The sequence below is a fragment of the Mugil cephalus genome, chromosome 6 (genome assembly GCF_022458985.1).
Source record: "Mugil cephalus isolate CIBA_MC_2020 chromosome 6, CIBA_Mcephalus_1.1, whole genome shotgun sequence".
Lineage (NCBI taxonomy): Eukaryota > Metazoa > Chordata > Actinopteri > Mugiliformes > Mugilidae > Mugil > Mugil cephalus.
The window spans coordinates 13,442,147-13,460,386 of NC_061775.1; positions in this window are offsets into that span (position 1 = coordinate 13,442,147).

The following is an 18,240-nucleotide window of genomic DNA, read 5'->3' on the forward strand; positions in this document are numbered from 1 at the left end:
CTCGTCGTTGCCTCCGGGTGCAGAAAGTACCTCTTAAGTGTGCAGCTGGGGCTCCTGCAGCCACCGGCTTTTACTTTTTTCTTATTTACCTGTAAAATTGTTTACGATGGGAACCATATGCATTAGATTAATACAATAAATGTATTATGCAGTTTATTGGCAACAAAACATCTGCAGCATTTCCTGTAGAATATGCATCTGGGGGAAGAGTGTCCCTCCTTGCACGCATCATTCCTACACACAACTATAGCATGAATTATTAGTGCAGTTTCACATGTGTAATTACCACCCCCCCCCCCCCTCTGTTCTTGTTGCCCCCTTGTGACATATTACCAGCCCACTCAACAACTAGGTCACTGCAGATCCTGTTTCCATGGATCCGGATTTTCACACAACTGCCTGCCAGGCACTGACTTCACCTCTGTCTGTGAGGGGAATTACAAATTTAACTTGTTTGTGTTGTCTGAAACCCTCCAGGCAAGGCGAAAGTTGGTCCGCTTTCTTGCTCCAGACTGAAATAGCAATTACGACGTTCTTGACCATGAAAGGAAGAACGCTATGGACTTGTCTCACTTTTCTTATTGGCAGCCTGACATTGCAGTTAGTTAGTGGAAAGTGTCAATTTTGCGCATTAGTGTATTTGCACGTGTGGAAAAAGTTTAAAGTTGGCATGTTTCTGACTGAAATTCTGAATTTTGTTTGCATGATATCACGTTAAGACCTTCTAAATATCAGGATGTCTGCATTGGCCTTGTAGGTATGTTGCCCTGCTGGCGCTGGTAATTACCCCACAGCAAACAGAGTTGCTAATGTGACTGCAGGCTCTTAAGCTACAAAGGAAGTGTGTCAGCCATGTTTTCCATTTTGTCTGGCTCACGTGTGTCTGCCGGAGCTGATGTGTCCTAACATTAATCAGCTGAGCTGTCTACATGGCCTGCTCTCCTCTGCACAGTAGTGTGCATAAACTGCAACATACATTTTTTTTTTTTACTATATCCCTTATACATGCAGGCTCTGCCATTCTGCACTTTCCCCCTCTTCCAAACTGCTCTGCATTGTGTTTGAAAGTCCTATTTACAGAAACAGTTGTGCGGTGTAGTGTGTTTCTGCCATTGACCTATTTTGCAGGAGACAACTTGACTTGTCACGGCAGGAAAAGAACAAATGTTTAATGACGGCTCATTTCCATTTAAGGGAAGGTCATGCTTTCTGTGCATGCAGTTTCACCGGTATAACTTACTGGGGAACTAAATGGAACTGAGCCATGATGAATACACCTGTGTGTCAAATGTCTGCCCTAACAAACGGCCTGTGTATCTGGAGCGCTTAAGTTATCAGAAATGGCTTCTGCGTTGCAACAGCGCAGCTTCTGTTATAAAGCCCTCTAATCGTGACTGCAGGCCGTTGACAATAAACAGTCCGCGGAGCCTGCTTTATCTGTCCGCGCGCTGTTGTGTCCGTTTTAAGACACCACCCCTGTGCCACGTGTCTGCCAGACAGGAATTCCAGCCACCATGGTCTTTCCTGCAGGAGCCATCCAGGGGAATGTCGGCCTCTAGTTAACAAACATAAGTGTCTGGCAGTTAAGAGAAGAGGAGCAAAAAGCAGTCGGGATGTCACCCTACCCAGCAAAATTGCCCAGCCACTAGATGCATGCCTGGGATTCTTCTCTACAAGCTGCTCTTTCCTCCTTTTGATTTTTTTTTTTTTTTTTTTTCTAAAACGTCTCCCTCCACGTCTCACTCCAACCAGACAGTGGCAAAGGAAATATTTTCCAATCCAGAAATAATTTAATTGCATCGCCTTGTGAGTGTACACTTGGTGGTCTGTGCTGCTGTAAAAATGCCCCTTTGATTGATGTTCATTAGGGGCGAAACAGGGTGGTATGCTGCTCGGCGTTGCAGCTGCGTTCCATTGGAGTTACACTGTTCTGAAAACAAACCGCTCCAAGCGGCCCACACATATTTTCCCTCTGAGATCCTGGCCAGTACTTTGAATGAATGCGGCGTTATAATGCTCCGAAAGTCCATGAGCAAAAAAGGCTCAGTCATCATCTGAACGCACCAGACTAGGTTTCGCCGTCCGTTGTATCGTGCAGGTTGATTGAGGTCATGGAGAGTCTTGCTCCGAAAACTCTCAGGCCGGATCATAAGCGTTCGTCAAACTGCGCATTTTGGGTCTCTGTGACCTCACGGCACATAAATTTTCTCTCTCATGTAAATGATTTACTGCTGCTTGATACCGTGTAATCAAAATGCTCTGTTTAACTTTCATTGTCAAATGACGTCCTACTCGCCATTCCAGGGGAGAAGGTTTTGCGTTGTGTTATGTCTAGACACGGACACAGCGGGTCAGGACACGTGGCCCTTGAGTAACAGAGACACACCAGCTGACATTAAAGTTGTGAAATCCTGCAAATCCAGCGAGTGGATTTGACACTGTGCATGCTGGCTGACGTTTGCGTTATAATAAATCCGAACATAATGTGCAGCATTACTTCTTTGCAAAAGTGCATGCATTTGTCTGCGTTTTAACTCTGTCAGTATCACGAGTTGCCACTCGTATGCTGCAGACACGAGCTTGACATGTGCCTTTGCGCATGAGGGATCACACCACTCAGGACATACGGTGTTTGCTCTTGCACCAGTGTCACAGCCTGATGGAGCCCCTGTGCTGCAGCCTATAGTCAGACTCTCCCCCATTGCGCTTTTATCATTTTTCCCCTGCTGCATTGTGCACAAATGTCACAAATTTGAGGCGTCCTCTTATTTTCATTTCCGTAGGAATGAAAGTGGAAGGACCTTTGCAGTGAGAATGATTAACTTTCCAACAAGGCCCCAAAAGATACCGGGATCATTTTATGGGGCCTTTCGCCGCCTTGTTTACCTATCCAAACTGCACCTTTAAAGCAGGCGCCTGTTTTCGGTGAAAAGGCTCTTCAAACCGACGGTACAGAGCAGACACTCCACTGCTCCACTTGGTGTATAGTGGCTGCATTTAGCAGCTGAAGAGCCTGTGATTTCTCTTAGGAATTGGCACAGAGACAAAAAACAGAGCTAAAAGATTGTGTATTAGACTAACATCCATCAGCTTGACAGTGAAGGCAAGTGATCGTAAATGATAATCCCAAGGATGTGTCAATAAGCAGCTGTTTGCTAATGTTTTTTTTTTTTACCATACTAACTCAGAAGGAAGTTGATATTATAGTTATTACAGTTATTGCAGGTTTGGTTATAAATGATGCAGCCAACTGCAATATTAACATGGTTCTTAGTTTACATTGGAAACATGCTATTTATATTTATTTAGATGCTACTGGGAAGTGCATGCTGTTTTATAATCAGTTTTAAATTTTGCAGTAATTAACTGTTAACTGTAGCTGCACCTCACATTCTTAAAGTGTGAGGTGTCATAAAATGGAAGTTAACTACAAGTGCTTGAGCAAATGAACGTTCTGGGTCTGAAGAATGATTCTGAATTTTATCCACAATCTTCCATGTTTTAGCTTTTTAGCGCCGCCTGAAAGATTTTTTCAGCACAATATTTCTAAACGTTTGTACCTGCATGTTTCAAATGCACGCATTTCGCCGAATGTCATGGTGAAACTAACGATCGCATTCAGGAGAACAGCGCATGAAAATTTCCTGTGTTCTCAGAAAGCGTGCACTTTGTCTGCAGTGACCCTTGTGCAGAATTGGGTGAGGTAGATGTCTGGAATTCCTTCTCGGTTAATAATACCTGTTTCATTGCTCCGAATCGCTCAGCTCGCTGCGCATGCAAAACTCTCTCTGTAATAACGTGTAGGGCCAAAGGGCAGATTAGTAATGCGTCAGGACTGCAGGCTTGCGATCAGGTGACTTCCTGACAGGGAAATGTCATGAGAGAAAGACTGCAAGCGCTTGTGGAGCTTCCCTATAAGGACGCTTTGGGCACAGTGTCCGCCCAGCGGCCCTCGAGCCTTCTCCTTTGCCTCCCCCACGGCTGCTCATTACGTCTAGTTTAGTGCTCACTCAGCTCTGGGGGTGCTGCAAAGTTCACAGGAAGGAGAAGAGGGAGGTGGGGTAGTCATTTCTGTTGCTGAGGTCAGAAGGCTGTGTTTTTTTTCCCATGCCCCCCCCCCCTTTCTTCTGTCTCTCTCTGTCTCTCTCTGTCTTTTGTTCGTCATGATAAGCAGTCAGGTGGCAGCAGGGTAGAAGTCTCCCTATCACCTACCACCACCTTCTCTCAGTACTGGGCATGTGCTGATTAAATCAACTCCTTTAACTACAAAAACTCACAAGACTGCTCTCATTTCCCAGCTATTCAGACTCCATGCAGTCAGTGATGTGTTTGCATATTTCACTTCTGTCACGCAGTAGTGAAATAGTGTCTGATAAAAAAAAAAGTGTCTGAGGAGTATCCGTGGAGATGCTTTTGGTTTCGTTATGTTATTTAAAAAGGGTTGGCATGCATGCATCTCTAAATGCATACACTTGAAAGTAAGTAAGCCACCAGTTTTCAATGGGTCAACATAAAAAAAAAAGTTGCCAGAAGTGTATTTGGTGTCGGAATAGTTTAACGTTGGTATGCAGCAGCATTTTGTTAAAGTGAGTGAATCAACTGTGGGTCCACCAGCACCGTTTTCTCACGCTACTGAGCTCATACCAAACGTCACGTGAAGCATCCAGCAGTTTGCAGAAGGTCTGCTACAAAGACACCGCCTGTGCACACTAGTGTGTACAATAGGAACTTTGTGGTTCATCATGTGACTGCTATTTGGTAGAATACAGGAATAGCATTTGTTATAATTTAATTGACGTGAAATCAGACGTGGTTCCAGTTAAGTCTCACTTTGTGGTCTTTTAGTATGAAACCCTGTTTCATGGGGGTCAGAGCGAGTTGGATCTCCACCTCTGTGTTGTGCTTTCATACAGGTGTGACAATTAATTTACTAGGCTAAGGTATGCAAGTCAGTTGCATATGCATACGTAAAGCTATTTTTCTGAAGTGATAAAAGTGACAAAAATGTGTCCTTTTTACATAATCTTTGCATTTTTTACATTTTTTTTTACATCTTTTTAGGTTGTGCATATCTAAACTTTGTCCACTTTTTAAAAGCCAAATCATGCTTTCCCCCTTTCACGTAGTCCGGTGGTTCCTGGAGGTTGTGCACACCTCTGCAGATGTCCTCTTTCAGCCCGGAATTTGTGATTGTGCAAATTGCATGCACTGCTAGCACACAGATATGCTATCTGAGAAGAGGCTGTGTGACATTTTTTTATTCATCATTAAATAAAATTTCAAGGACGCATGGCTAACTTCCGAGAACTTCTCCGGAAGTCGTGATTATTTCTGCCCTAACACAACAGGAAGCAACAGGCCGATGGGTGTCACACGCCTGCAGCCGGCAAAACATTTTTTGTTTGTTTTTTTTAACTGACAAATTTTTTATTATTTTTTTCCCCCTGTTTGGTATTTTAACATAACAGTCTATGGGGATTGCCTAGGCTCTAGTCAGCCTCTAGTGGCCATTTGAGGAACTGATGTTTTTGTACGACCTTTATCAGCTCCGGAAATTTTTGCTTGATGTTTGGCTTTATTTAATTTGAGGGGCATCATATCTATCTGTGCAGGAGGTCAGTGCATACCCATGTAGTGGGAATGTAATTACAGCGGCTGTCCGCGTGCATAGTCTGCATTTGTTTGCACACAGATGTTGAAATAAGTCGACGTATGATTCACTATTTCCTGCTAAACTAAGACTGTAGTGTAAAGATTGTGAAATCACATTTATAGCTTTGATGGTACATTATATTTATAGGAAGTGTTATGTAAACGCAGTGCAATAATTAGCACTGATTATTTTTGTGGTGACGAAGTGGTGTTTGTGACTGCATGTTCTAGTAGACAGTGGTGTTGTAACAGATGGGCAGGCCAAATTATTTCAATAGCAAAACAAGTCGTAGGAAGGTTTAGCCCTGATAGCCTGAGTGACATGATGAATGAACCTTCACTTGAGAGAGAATCAATTAAAAGAACCCAAAGAAACCTTAGCACTGTACATGCAAAGTGATAAGTGTGTGTGTGTGTGGTAGGTTTCAGCTAGTTCAACACATGAGTGTGGGTTCATTGGGGAAAAGGTGAGACTGTTAATAACCTTGGAGGAATGTCGTGAAAACGTCAGCTTTGCCTAATGTAAGACGGGGGAGGACGAGCTGCTGATGTTTATCCTTAAGCAACGGACCGTGTTGGAAAAGAAAGCCAAGCATGTTATCCTCTTGGACTGACACAGCCTTCGGTTCTCCATGCCCTTCACGTGGCGCTGCAGCCCATATTACTGGTTTTGAATCTTGATGTGAAGTAGAACGTGATGAGCGGCTCAGGGCGTGCTGCCCGGTTGGAATGAAGGGAATTTTCTTCAGCACGTTCAAGTAAAAAGGGCTGATTTTTGTATGCAGAAAACACCCTGTTAAGCCACATGCACATCTCTGCTTCATTTCTGAATGGCAGGAGTGTAAATGCTGGATTATTGTTAACAATGTGAACTGTGACTTGGTTGCTGAGTGCCATGTGAGAGCAGCAAGCTAAAGGTGGTGTGAGAATGAAGGGCTGTGGGCTTACTGAATTCCTATCCAGTGAGCGGAGCATTGGTTTCTGTCTAGACAAAGCTCAGTTGTCGGGGAGACCCGTGCATTTCCAGGACTGCCCCCGGCTCCAGGAAGTATTGGTGGGAGAGAGTGGGCTTTTTTTTTTTTTTTTTCCATCCTGCTCACTTTTCCCTCCTTGGGGGATTTCAATGTAGGCAGCCTAATGCTGAGAGTGCTTTTTTTTTTTTTTTTTTTTGGAGTTGTTGTTAGTAGTGGGAGTTTTTCTCCCATGATAGGGTGGAGACAGCCTACCGCATTTTTTGCAGTGATATCAGCACCATAAAAATCTCCCCTCCTTTCATGTCTCCCACTCACCAGGAAATAGCAGCCTGGCCCACCTTGCATGCAGAACATTCACAGTCACAGATGCACACGCTGCCACACAGACGCACTCATTTAGTATTCATCACGTTTGCGGCGTTTTTACCAGAAGACAACAAAAGCGGATCTCTAGCCTTTGCTCCTGGAGCCACTTTTTGTGACTCTATTGTCTCAGAGTTAGTGTGCAGCGAGATAAGGCGAAGACAGGCAGCGTGACGGTTCACACGGCGTCAAATCAAGGAGCAGACAGGGATTACTAAGGGTTCATTAACTGTTACACTCATCCGTGCCCTGAGGGTTCTTTCTTGGAGCCGTGTGCACCATTCCCCTGGGACGAGACAGCTCCTTGTCTTTAGAGGTTTTGTAGCGTTGACAGCAGAGTTATAAGGCATTTCAGATATCTAAGTGGAGATAATCAAGTCTGGAAAGAGACAGAATTAACCCATGAGACCCCACTTCTCAGACAAAGTTCTGCAGCCTTGATGATATCAGACCTTCTACATGCCATTGAAATTAACCAAAGTCGTTATCTGTCTTATATTATGGCATTTGGGATTTTATAACAGTGCAATCTTTTATAACCTGTAATCTCATGATTGCCGAGATATTTCATGGCATGCCTAACTAAACACACTATATATGCATGCATGTGCATTTCCAAAGCCTAATCATGTCCAAAGTTGATGCAGTCATGTTTTTGTACGTTCTGGGATTGCAGATCTCAGATATTCATAAAAGATTGCCAGCGTGGTTTCACATAGGTTGTTGCAGAAGTTGCACGCTCATTATTTATACTATGTTTGCCAAAGCTGGAGCTATTATCCAGCCTGACAATGTTGCGCGTCCACCATTGCAGTCAAGAAGTGGAGACATAGCACTAGGTTGTGCATCGTTCTTGGCGCAGTGACATTACTACAGTAGCCACTGTCTTCGTTTGCCAAAAAAGCACACAATCATAATTATTTAAAAAGAAAAAAAGTTTTGTTTTTCCGTTCGTGTTTGCAATCCCAACACCACGTTAGCTGGAGAAGTTTCAGATGCTCTTTGTCAACTAGGCTTGAGAGGGAAACCAACGTGCTTGAGTTATGTGCCGTACAAAATGCAGAAGCATGAGGAGAACAAGTATAAGGATGCAATGCCTCCTTCCAGCCTTGTATTCAATTTTTTTCCTTGTGGTCACTTGCAGAAATGCAACTAAGAACTCCCCTGCAACCCAAAAACGCATTTTCCTCTAGACTACCGGTTATAAAAAAGACGTCCATGAAAACAGAACCTGTTATGAACCGCTATGAAGTTTGGTATTTTAACATCTATGGGGATTGATTCACCTTTAGTCAGCCTCTAGTGGCTATTTAAGGAACTGCTGTTTTTGTACTAATTTTTTCAGCTCCGGACATTTTTGCTTGATACTTGGCATCATATCTATCTGTGCAGGAGGCAATGCATACCCATGTAGTAGGAACGTAATTATGTGCGTAACGGCTGTCCGCGTTCATAGTCTGCCTTGCTTTGCACACAGATGTTGAAATAAGTAGACTGCAACCCAAAAGCCCATTTTCCTCTAGACTACCATTATAAAAAAGACTTCCAGGAAAACAGAACTGGTTAACAGCAGCAAGGAGGATGATTTGTTTTCCATTTGTTGTGCCGCCGGGCCTTCAACCGTGCTAGTGCTTTTGTGAGGCTACACAGTCATCTGAGGTACATGGTGGCACCCATAAGATGTATCATGTTCACCATCCATGTGTTAACATGCTAACATTTGTTACTTAGTAACCAATGACAACAAATGGTGCAACCAAAGGCTGAAATCATGTGATCACCAAATAATTTATAGTCCATCTTATGGAGTCCTCGTAATTACAGTCCTATTTTAATTCAAAGTGATTTCTGCATGCAACGCACACCCATATCCATCTGTGTCTCAGCATTTCTGTATTAACAAAAGCATCTGGTGGTGCACTGCATTGCATCTGTCTGTCCCTGCGTAGCTCCAGACATGCTGGGTTCGCTTCTTTGAGCCTGTTGCTTCCTTTGTATGTTCCATGTTTCGGATAAAGGCAGTATCTCCTAAATACAAAGCGTTTTTTTTTTTTGTTTTGTTTTGTAGTTTTTGGAAAACAATCAAAGCTAAGCGGAAAGGTAACTGAGCACATACTGTACATGGTGATGTGTAGTAGAAGAGAGCAGCACCTGGTTTGGGGCTTTCTAGTTGCTTGTCTTCTGCCGATATGAAAGAAAAGTCGCCAAAACTTCAAAGAGAGCCCTAATCCATTAATGTTATTCATTATACCTCTCCGCGGGGTGTGCATGAAGGGCGGTAGATGAACTTATTTCTCAGGGAATCAGAAGCACACTAGCCTACTCAAAGCTTTGAACTTCATAAACGGGCTGCGGCTGACTGCAGGCTGCGACCGTACACGCGCTCCCGCACGCGGAACCTGTTTTTCTGCACATGGGCCCCAGGTGGGGAAAAAAGGACAGAAACTGGAGTGAGCGTCTGTTGTCCCACAGCTGACCTCACCTTCAGCAAAGGTGTTGCATGCTGCTACAGAGCTCAGGGGAAAGGTGCACGTTGAAATCGTGGGGCCCAGAGAGAAACTCAAAGCCTGTGACTCAGTGGCTTGGAACCCTCCTATCCTGTTAGTCTGCAACTCAAACACCAACGCCTTCAGTGTTTCTTTTCACGGCGGCTGACTTCACACAGGTCTTCAAAGCTTCAAAATATATTTGTCACCATCGGAGCTTGTAATCGATGGTGTTCCTGTGCAGATTGGAATGTTATAGCATTAGTCACACAGTGCGTCTCCACCAAAACTCAGAGTAGACACTGTGTGTTTGTTTCTCTTTTGGAAGCCTCTGTCTCTTTACTCTGCACGCCTGACTGAACAGTCTGGCTCACAGATAGCATCAGGCTGTCTGAGATTAGCACTCATGAGGGCGCAGTTAAACTTGTAAAAGCTCTGAACTCCCGTCCCCGGTTGCCTCTGTTCGACACAATGCGCAAATATTGTGCATTGTGTGTGTCACAATACTGATAGCCTGTCTGCATTGTCACCGTGCCTCTCAAATGTGCCTAAGCCTCGGAGCTTATTGCAGGGGCAGCCACACATCCTGACCTAAGAGCCCGACTGTGGAGACTGCCGGTGTTGTTGTTGTTGCCAGGCAGTTTAGCAGAGTAATGGACAGATAACAGAGCTGCGCCGGGTCCCACGGCCCTACATTTGTGGAAGCTGGGCAGCTGATAACTAATCATTAAGGCTGCAACAAGAAGCCCGGCTTGTCTTTTGTCAGATGCTGAACAACACCTCTCTGGGCTACGAGACAAGTCTTATATGGTCTCTTTGTGTTGTGTTTTAATGCAATAAATGCATAGTTGTTGGAATCGGATGTTTTAAATGCTGAGATTTAATTAATATACTATGAAGTTATAAGAACAGTGCATTTGGAAGTTAGCTTTCGTGGTTCAAGCTTTGGTTCAGAATGTTCCTGGTATCCATGTGTCATTTGGTGCAGGATGTTCAGTACAGTATGAGATACAAACCATTGGCATCAGGAGCCGATTGACTGCATGTCTGCATTTTTGTGCAAGTTCCACCCTGAACATTTTGGTAGTAGACTTCTTGTGTATGGCTTGAAAGCTGGCAGGTGTGATTTTAGTTTATCTCGTTAACTCCCCCTACAACTAACAACTCCCAACTGTTTGCTTCCACTAACCGTCTAACTTGAACCATCACAAGAGCTGTTATTTAGGTTATTCATTCTGTGTATTGGTATAAACATCCGGATGAGAATTAAGTCATATTTTCACTTTAGGCATAAAGGCGAAATTAAATGTGGCAAAAGTGCAGAAAGGCAGAAAAGCGTAGTGGCAAAATAATAACTGAAGGTCACCACGGTGTACACTGTAGCTTCCGTCAAACTGGATCATCAAGAAGACGGTTTAGCCATGCTCTGTCAGTCATATCATTCGTTTAGACTGGAGCTTTTACAGTTCTGTCACATCGCTGCACCTTCTTTCTCTACAGTGGTTTATGCCGGAAAAAAAGTGACCGACTTTCCAGCGGTAAAACAAAAACTAAAAAACACTGTCTCCGGGAAAAGTGCATTAGAGCGCATTTATATAATACTGTTTAAATTGTAGCCACATTAAGTGTCGCGTGGGTGGGAGTTTTCAACTGTCGGAGCCAACACAGAACATTAAAACTGCTCTTGGCGAATCGTATGGATGATAGTTATGGAGAGTTTGCCCGTCTCCATACACAGTCCACGGGGATGGATGTTTCAATCTTTAAAACGATTGAAAATAACTTCTTGTTGGGATGCAGCTGATTTGAATCTAGTGTTATCGGGGCACTTGCTCATGCAGCAGATCTAGACGGTGGGTTACACACCACAGGGCAAAAGCTGCTGTCGTAAACTCTGCAGGACCTCTGCGCTGGCGCTGCGAGAGCCCACCTGTGCGAAGCCCCGCGGCCACATGAGAGAAACGTCTCTGCTGCGAGGCTTCAAGCATATTTTCGTCAATGCCTTCAGTGTGCCACATGTTTACATGCGCCACACACAAGCACGCACGCTAAGATGCAGACAGACACACCACAGCTGAGGGAATCGCAGACATTCTTTGGGCGAGTAGGATCTTAAAGGCTCATTGCACACACTAAAAATCACACACCCTGCAGTGATAAATGCTCCCTGCTTGTTTGTGTTTGTTTTAGAGCGATGAAGACTCTCCTCCCTCTGCTGCATTTGTTTGACTGCGGTCTGGTTTCAAAAATAAAAAATGCATTTAGGTAATAGCTTTAAATGGATTTTTATGTTTTCCCTTGGCTGCTTCAGGTTTCGTATAAAGTTAAATTGGTATTTGCAGAACGAATTGGTTGCATGTACTATAGTAGTGGTTGCAACAATTAAATATTAAAGGACTCCTTGCCAATGTGACTGTAATGTCTGTTTGTTAGACATGCACCAGTGCTGCCAGATCAGGATCGGGCAGTTTTGTACTTTGTTTTGTGGATAAAAGAGTCGGGCTGGTTCTGGATTCTTTCGGCATTTTTTTCTAATTAGTTTTTAAATGAGAGGAGCTGCACAGCAGAGCCTTTGCGATGAGCCAGACCAGCTGGAAGTGTGAATCTGTCCAACTCTGTTAGATTGCAGACCATATTCCACGTCCCAAACCGTTGTGACTCATCCGAGAATGGACGTGGGCCCTGTGAGGGTGTCCTGTGCGTTCAAGGGAGGGGCCTCTGGGAATTGAGCTGTTCCAAAACTATTTTTGTGTGTGTGTGTCAGGCTGCATCCTGCTTGGGACGGCTGCCGCCATCGAAGGGTGTCATAACCATTGGGGGGGGGGGGGGGGGGGGGGGGGGGGGGGGGCGGTCTGGTCTAGGTGGGTGGTACATGTGACATCCACATGAATGCCAGGTCCAAAAATGTCAAGATAGTCAGTGATATTTACTTCTCCCGTCAGTGGTTTTAATATTGTGGCTGATCGGTGTATCATCAGTGTCCGCGTCTGCCCCCTTTGGTTTTATTAACAGCACGCACTCAGGCTGCATGAATGTGGACTGTTACAATTTGACAGTCTTCCAAAGAGCTTCTTGGGAAGTTAGGAATGTTTGTCTTTCTCCTCATGTCCTCATGTGCCTCCATGGAGTAAAGGCTCGGTAGGGTTGAACTGAGGTGGCTCTGGCAGAAATCAAATCTTTCTGCAAAGTTGTACTGCTGCAGAATAGGTCATTTATTATATCATGTATCTGAAGAATGCAGCGCTGCTTCTCTTTGATCAGACTGGAGTCGTCTCGGTGCAGTGTCCTCATTCACCCTCTAGTGCGTTTTAACCGTACTTCTCAGATGAAACTGGAAATGGTTATGAATGCTAAAACTATTGAGGTATGGAACAAATCATTTAGAGCATCATTTTTAAAATAGCAGGGCACTTTATCATAGTGACAGAGTGTTCTTCCAGCCACTGAAAATACAGGAAAGGTGAACTTTAACGGAAGCACTTCTCGAACATGCCAGTCATACCAGGAAAGGGAAGGTATTTGTGCAGTTTGATGTTCTGTTGATAAAATATGAAAGGTGTAAGTTGTTGATTAATTAAATCTGAGTTCCGAGCTTCTGCTTCGAGTTGGCGAGTCTTGCCAGTTCTGCTTTCAAGGCTCTCTAGCAGCGGCCAACGTCACGCAGCGTGCAGACGTTTGGGTGCACGTTGCCAGCCCCGCTGTGACGCAGGCTTCCCTTCTTCAGCGTCTACTCATGCCTGGCCCGTGCATCTGTGATCCTTAAAAGTACAGCTGTGTTGACAAAACAGGCACGACATGAAGTGCTAAGTTCCAGGTCAAGAAAGCAAAACCTACGACAGCAGACTGCGTCTATTAGCCTAACAATAAATAAGCGCAATATTGCATGTGTCAGCAAATTCACCTCTGAATGCAGTCTCTAGGAAAGCAATCGAGTCTGCTTAGGCAAGGTTTTTCCATTCTTGTAATAGCAGCTGCTTCTTTTTCCCTGCTTACCGCTCTCTGTGTGTAGTGGCTATTTTTAAAGCCTCCACCCCATATTTAATCATTTTAGACTTTGGAGAGTAAGTGGCCATACTGCTTCCTGTGGAGGAAGCGGAAGGGAGTGGGTGGGTGGGGGGATCAGAGGGCTGCATGCTCCTGTCTTCTTTCTGCAGTATTAATTTCTACAGTATCCCCTGTTTCATCTCCCTTCCCGTCCATCATGTTCCCCTCCCCTATAATATTCTGGACCAGAGCACAGAGCAAATATTTACCGCAACACATGCCAAACATTATTTCTGTCAGGCCCACAGAGCCACTCTCCACTCTGTTGTCTTTATCTGTTCCAGGAGCAAGAGCTGCAAATTATCAAAGCCGAACGATAGTTGTGGACACAAGGGAGTTGCTCAACAGGTTGTGCATGTCCTCTCCTGACTTCTTCTATAAACTTGAATCCAAGATGTTCTTTCACTGTTGCACGCAATTATGTTTGTGGGGGGAAAAAAACAGAGAGGAGCCACGATTTTTCTCAAAAGCTGCTTCTCCTTTTGAGCACAGAGGGAAATGTTGAAAAGACGAGTTGTGCAGCCTCTCCTTCAAGTGGTTCACAGAGTGACGTAATGAAGCGGTAAAAGCAAACCATTGTATCCTGGAAGTGGGAATTGTGAAACAGAAGTCCGTTAGGTTGGGTCACAGCTTTTACGCACATTGAATCAGTTCCAGATTAGGTCAGCTGCTTCTACTTCTGAGAAGTTGCGCGGCTCTTGAGATATTTCTCCTTCACTGTCTTAGTAACTTCATTTTTATATACTGTACAGTGTCATATTATGCAAGGTTGTTCACGCACAGGTTGTTACTTGGTGGTGAGTCCCTCCCATTTACTGTTTGTCCCGTGGAATTTCCCGACATCTCGTAACAATTCAAATATTACAGATAAATATAATAGATATGTTTGGTATTGGGTTCTATGGCTGCCTTGTGATAAATCCTATTATCCATAGGTCTTCAACAAGGGGTCCGCGACCCCTAAGGTGTCTGCAGAGGTACTGCATGGGTGTTGCGAAATACTTGGTTGATTAGACATTTTTTTTAAATATATATATATATATATATATATATTTTTTTTTTTTTTTTTTAATTTTCCCCTACAAATTAAAATTTCTTTAAACACACGAATACCTGAATCCAACATATTTTAGTAAAGGGATAAACGAAGGCAGAAGACATTATCTTTCAGTCAGCACTTCACTCATTCAGCGATACAGGAGCTGTCTCAACAGCGCACTGTTTCACACGGTTTGCGCCATACTAGACCTGTCAATCTAGCATTGCTGATGAGCCAATCACAAGGCCACATATTACACACTGACTCTGTCATGTTCTCCGCAACAGGCTGAGAGCATATTCAGTCCCCAGGTGAAATCCAGAAGCACGCTGCAATATTAGCAGAAGACAAGCTAACAGTGCTGCCGCTAACACTGGGTATATTTACGTCAGACATGTTTATGTTTACGCCAGTTGTTATAGCTTCCAAATTACTTTCATCCCTCATAGTGGATTTTGTTTTCTAGTAACACCTTGATCTTACATATTGTATTGTATTGTAAATACTAGCACATGTACAATGGATACATTGCAAACAGCTCTCAAGATAAATAAAGAAAATGTTGTTGGTTTCCCTGTGAGGTTACTCATCATTTAAAATCACCCATAACATAACATCAAATCCATTCATGTTCATCAGCTCAGATGCTGATTTGGCTGACTTTGCATAAAGGCAGTAATGACCTCAGCTGTATTTATAGCAGCAGCCCGACCTTTGTGTTGATTCTTTCATTTACCGGGGACATCTTGTTGCCAGTCTGCATTCGAGCTGATTCATTATACTGTGGTTTTTCTGGTTTCCATTGCCATCTGCATCTCTCCAGTAATTAAGCTTACATGTATTAAGTGTGCTTCTTTCTGACACAGGTTAAAGCACAGCTGTCCCAAAAACTGCCATGTCGTCAAAGATGCAGAGCTCCAGTAGCATAGCTCAGGCCAGGCGGACGGTGCAGCAGCTGAGAATGGAGGCCAGCATCGAGAGGATAAAAGTGCGTCTACATTTAGAGTTATTCCCACAATTTTTTTCTGTGTGTTCTACATTGATGCCTTGTGTTGACCGAATTTATTGCAGGTCTCCAAGGCTTCGTCGGACCTGATGCGCTACTGTGGAGAGCATGCCAAGAACGACCCGCTGCTCATGGGCATCCCCGCTTCAGAAAACCCTTTCAAGGACAAGAAGCCCTGCACGGTTTTGTAGAGGAACGCCGGAATTCTTGCAACTTTTGATTTTGATTCTTTTTTGTGTAAAAGTGCTGATAGTAATACCCACAACCTGCCTTAAGGTCAGTGTACCCCTTAAAGTTTTCTCATGCCTGCAGCTGTCTTATAGGGAGTGCAGTCCCTTCTGCCTTTCAGTCAGATCGCAGTGACACCAAAGACCAGGCAAGAAGTCTGACGCTGTGGCCTCAGATCAAAGCTTTAGCTTAAACAAAGATGATTAAAAGAGGTGACTTTTGTTTCCGTACGTTGTAATCTGGCAAGATCTGCGAGGCCACAGACCTCAGCCTGAAAGGAACTGTGCCATGAATGGGAGAGCTGATGACTCTATAATTATCGCAGCATGCATAAACAAGCCCCCTTAATGACTAGACCAATCAGATTTAGGCTTTCAGCTTTCACCTCTTACTTTCATCAGGCCTGCTTGAGGAAACAGTTGTTGTAGTTTGCGTTCTGCTGATAATGAGCTCCCAAGATAATGATATCCTGCCGTTGGACGGGTAAACTGTGCCGTCCATCAAAGGAGGACAGATGGAATGGGTGGAAGGCCATCGCCACCAATGCACAGCTCCTGCTTTACTTCATAATATATAATCTTTTAAATGCTTCTTTTGCATTGTCCTGACACATTTAGCATTCCAAAGGCAAACAACCTATTGATCGGATAAATTTTTTAGATATTGGAACTTTAATCACATTCAATCCAAAGGTATTAAATATCACGACTATCTATAAATTACCATACACCAGACTGTTTCTCCTGACTTTCATGTCCAGACCAACACTGTAATTTGCAGACGAAATAATCCTCTTGCTAAAATGACCTACACAGACACACGACTTTTATTGCTGGAAAACACAAACAAATATTCAACACTAAATCCGTGCCATCCGATCAGATCTAGTTTCTCTCTTCGTCTGCAGGGTTGAGGCTTCTTACGGATCTGTTCAGGCGCTGTGAAACCTCCAAACACTAGATGACTGTTATGGGTTTGAAACATTCCGTGTTTACAGAGGCTCTAAACCTTTGATTTTTTCACGTTGACGTGGCTGTATCTTCATGTCATTTTGTGTATTTTCCTCATGCAAAGACATGAGACACTAGTTTTGCAATTTTACCAGCCAGGGCCTTATAAATGAAGTGATCCTTCTTCAACCTCTTGACTACCTTCTGGTCACATAAGTGCTGTTGTCTAATACTGTGAATGATGCCGGCCCTTTAGGTGAGTTGAGACTGTATATGTCTTACTATAGACTTTAGCTCTGCGTATGACATGATATTTCAAATTGACTTGTGTTCAGTAATTCATTGCTATTAGTCCACAAACGTTGTAGCGTAGTACGTACGTCCACGTAGAATGTGCTTGCTTGTTAACTGTACTTTACAGGATTCAGTCAAACCTCACCTTTAAATTTTGTGACATGATTCAACTTTTTGAATTAAAATTGAACGTGTTGTTTGGGATAATAATGCATTTGTTTTATTTTTTATTTTTTTTATTAGTGATTCTAGGTTTGTGTCACAGCAAACAGTTACGGTGTCTGTGGTTCCTCACACATGGTTATTACTGTCATCTTCTGCCTTTACCGTTTGTGGTAAATAAACGTTGAAATCAAGTCATTCGTATTGCTCTTTTTTTAAGAGAACAATAACTTGGCGAAAAATGAGATTCCTTATGCACCGTGCTATAATATTTTACTTAACAAACATGTTGTCATTATGCAGATTTTATGTAAGTAAAATGAAAAAAGTTACACTAGTTAAACAATTAGTTAAGTGACAGAGTTTGTACAGTGGAAACCAGTGGTCTTTTGTTCTGCGGTGGAAATTGTCTGATTTTGCAGTTTCCCCATTTTTACAGACTATTTTAGTATCTTTTGACTCATTGCACTGATCTGCAGCTTTAACAGTGTGGTATAGAAGGTCTCTATACCAGAGACCTTCTCTATTTACGCTGACTAAACACTAGTTGCTAGTGTTGCTGTGTTGAGTTTCTTTGTGCACTTCAAACAATGGCAACTGGACTCCAGAGGATTGTGTTGGAATTGAAACTAATAAATGCTACTTTTACTGAAATTGCTGCAATGATGAAAAGACAGAAGGCATCTAATTAGATGGTGTGTAGGAAGACGGAGGAGGCTGGATGTTCTGTGCTATCCTGTCGCTGAGAGCACCAAACAGCAACTTGGCAACATTAGCTACTGGCTAGGGAAACACAGCGGAGCATTTAGCCGCTTAAAAACTAAAAAAAAAAAAAGTATTTAATGATACAGGTAACAGGACTTTCAGTTGGTTGGGTATACAGAAACTCAAAATCATAGCCTATGAGTTAGCAATTCTTTGCTAGCTTGTTAGCTATACCAGTGTTATAAGATGATAACACTGTATGCTAATGTTAACATCTTGTTTGACTTCCACTAGTGACCAAGTAACTGGTCAATGGTGCTTTAAAAACACTTATTGT